The sequence below is a fragment of the Pteropus vampyrus genome, unplaced genomic scaffold (genome assembly GCF_000151845.1).
Source record: "Pteropus vampyrus isolate Shadow unplaced genomic scaffold, Pvam_2.0 Scaffold124, whole genome shotgun sequence".
In the NCBI taxonomy this organism is placed as follows: domain Eukaryota; kingdom Metazoa; phylum Chordata; class Mammalia; order Chiroptera; family Pteropodidae; genus Pteropus; species Pteropus vampyrus.
The window spans coordinates 2,538,273-2,542,035 of NW_011888905.1; positions in this window are offsets into that span (position 1 = coordinate 2,538,273).

Here is a 3,763-nt window from a genome sequence, read left to right on the forward strand (position 1 = left end):
GTGCACGGTATCAGTGTCTGTACAAGGAGCAGAGACTAGCAGCAGGGTGACCCTCAGGCACTGCCTGGAGAGCTCTGCAGGTCAGTTTCAGGACAGCTGAAACTGGCATGGACTTTACTCCTCCACTAGGGGGCGATTTCGAGAGGTCTCCAGATGGTTTGAAGGGGCTATAGCAGTCAGGGCCCTGTGAACTTTTCAAATTGACCTACCTGGTCTCCCTTCCGGAATGGGGCCCCACATTGATGAGAAATTGCTTGCCAATTAAAAAAAACAATTACTAGGATTTTGATAGAAATTGCATTCGATCTGTATGTAAATTTGGGCAGAATTGCTATCTCAACAATATTAAGTGTTTCAATCCATGAACATGGTATATCTCTTTGACTTAGATTTTCACTTCAGCGATTTTTGTAGTGTTCAGTGTTTAGCTTTTACACTTTTGTCAAAGTTACTTTATTCCTCTCTAAAGACTGTGCTTGCCATTGCTGCCACTACCATTATCTAGGGCTTTGGGTGCATTCGGACACCGAACCCGGTAGACCTGGTGGCCACGTCACTGAGCCTTTCCCTTGGGTGAAGGGTGGTGCAGGAGGTGGGGTAGTGGCGAGGGCTAAGTGCTGCTCCAAAAACTTGCCTAACTCCTTTGAAGCCGATGGGTTAAACTACGTAAATAGGAAAAAAAATCATCCCAGATCTCCCTTCAGCTTACCCTGGTGGACTGACTCCTTGACTGCAACTTTTTGGTTAAAAAAAAAAAAAAGCTTTGGGCTTTTCAAGGTTATTGAAAAGGTACTCAACGAACGGCCCCACTTATTGAGCGAAGAGAGAAGAGCCACAGACATATTAATGGGTGTGTGGGTGTGCAATGCCTTACGGGTATCTAAACTCTACCCTAGAAGGACATGTATGTACAAAAGCCATGGATAATGGTCCTTTTATTCACGTGACCTGCAAGGTAAATGAGATCCTGCAAGGATTGAGCTTGATCCAGTCTCAATGCTGTTTGATTTAGGTCCAGTTTCATTTTATTTTATTTTTTTTAATGGGATTTATTGGGTGAGAGGAGGGTATGCTTTACATGGAGACACTGTTCTTCTCATCCCTACTGGAGTGTGGGTTTTGGCTGATGAGTTCCTATCAACAGCCTGCTCTGTGCAATGGGCCAGTGACTGGCACCAAATTCTAGTCTTGTTCCATTGACATTGCCCTATTTTGATTTCATGAGCTTTTGGCTAGGGGGCTGATCGATCCAAGGGATTACAAAAACTCCCTGTTAACAAAGGTGTTTATTAACCCAACAAATAAGCTGGGTGCCAGGCACTGGGCACAGGGTGGTGAGAAAAAAGAGCGTGGTCCCTGTGCCTCGTTGCTGACAGCCAGGTGAGGGGGGGACTCATTTTTGACATAATCTATGGGCTGTTTTAAAGCTTTGGGGTTGCCTGTTTGTGTCTCTGAGAGGTCCTTGGTTTTTAAAAAAGTCACCATCTTTCTACTTGGTTATATTCCAGCTGGCTTATTGTAAGAGGGGTGATCACGCAGGAAGAATCAATTGGGGGGAAAAGCAATGGGCTGCTGGATATTGGAGCTTAATGGCAGACTTCAGCAGTGGATTTTCACAGGAGTAATGTGTCCCGATCACAAGGTGCCTGTGTTCTCTTCCACATGGCTGTCGCCCATCTCCACCTTCCCATCAGTGACTAGCCTTTACTCAGTCCTTTCTTTACCCAAAAGACATCTGAATTATAGTTGCGCAGTGACGTAGTGACTCAAACTCAAACAAAATTTTATTTTATTCCTTATCATATTATGAATGGAATTGTTCCTTTAATTTCATATTCGGATTGCTGTGAATATACAGAAATCTTTTTGATCTTATATACGTTGATCTTGTATCCTGAAACCTTGCTGTACTGTTACTACTAGTAATTTGTCGTTGTTGACGTCTTAGAATTTTTTTCTACGCACAAGGTCACGGCATCTGTAAATAGCTTTATTTCCTCTCCATTCCACATCTTCCACTGAACGAAATTTCTGGCGTCACGCACCAGCTAGAACCTCCAGGACAATGTTGGAATCGTGTGGTAAGAGCAGCTATCTGGGTTTCCTTCCTGATCTCAGTTGGAAAAAGCATGTCTTTCGTCATTCGATGTTTGGTATAGGTTTTTGCTGATACACCTTTCATGTCTCAATATTATGCTCTCACATTTAATGCATCGTTTTCTTGGGTATATACATCCTAGCTTGGAAATAATTTTCCTTCGGTATTTTAAAAGCCATGCTCCACTGTCTTTTAATTCCGGTGTTGCTGTTAATGCTCCACTGTCTTTTAATTCCAGTGTTGCTGTTAATGCTCCACTGTCTTTTAATTCCGGTGTCGCTGTTAAAAGTTAGAGAACATTCGTTCCCTGACCCTCTGTACGTGACCTCGCTTCCCACTCACCTTCAGGCTTCTCCTGTCTCGAGCCTTCTGCAGTTTCACACGATGAGCCTTGGAGTGGGTTTATTCTCATCCTTGGTGTCTAGCGTGCGGTGGGTCCTTTCGGGTTAGAAAGTGATAATCCTTTACTTCTGAGATATTTTCTTATTTCATGGATGATTTATATCATTCTAGTTTTATTTTTTTTTTTGACTCCCCAAAATTTGTTTTGTTTACTCCTCTTTTGTAGCATTCTGTTCTGGTTTTATGAATACGTCACCTCACATTTCAAAGGACAGTTAAGACTTGTCTCCTTGCTAAATTTTCATTTTTCTGCATAGTCTGTTTCTTCCAAGGTGCTTCTTAGGTTTGTGTCCATCCTTCATGATGGAGGCTGTCCACAGATGTCTGATAATCTCTGGCTTCTCCATCTGTGAATAGGGTGGTACTCTAAAGATCATCTGTATTTATATACTAGAAGAATTTTGTTAAAAAGGTGGGAGGACTTGTACTGATAAAGATAACAACAGTATTTAAAAGTGTGATACAGGCACAAAGGTGGAGAAATAGATTAACAGAAGAGAGTAAAAGACCCGCACGGGGTTATGTATGTTGTGTGTATTTGTAATATTTGTGTGTGTGTGTGTGTGTGTGTGTGTATTTTTTCCAAATGGATATAAATTGGTTCCCTAATTCATATCATATAGGAAGACAAATTCCAGGTAGATTTAAACGCCTAAATGTAAAAGGCAAAACTATAAAACTTACAGGGAATAAGAGACAGCATCCATTTAACCCTGGGTTAGGAGAGATTTCTAAGATATAAAGAGCATTAACCATAAACGAAAAGATAAATATGGCTACAGTAAATCAAATTCTGTTCACCAAAATATATAAGAAAATGAAAAGACAAAACTTCTTTACTATCACTGTTCTCCGTTCCCGTTGTGTGCCTCTTTAGAAAATCTCCTTCACTGTCATATTAGTAGGATTTTCAGAGGCGACAGAGGTAAATAAACTTGTAGGACCTGCTGCTCTAAACCACGGGGCTAAAATTTTTTTGAACGAGAAGATGATCCAGTAATGTCTGTGCTTAGTTACAGTTTCTCTTACATTAACAAAATGAAAGCACAGACAACAAAGGAAGACCTTTTGCCCACAGGCTTCCTTAATTTATCTCGCGAACCAGTCAATCACCGCGACCCCACACCCAGGGAAGCAGTCAGCCCTGCACGTCCACACACACTTCCGATGCAGCTCCACCTAGAAATTCCCCTGGAATTACGGCCAGTGATCCCGCCTCCTCCACAGCCAACATGATTTCCTCCGGGCACCTGACCCCGACTT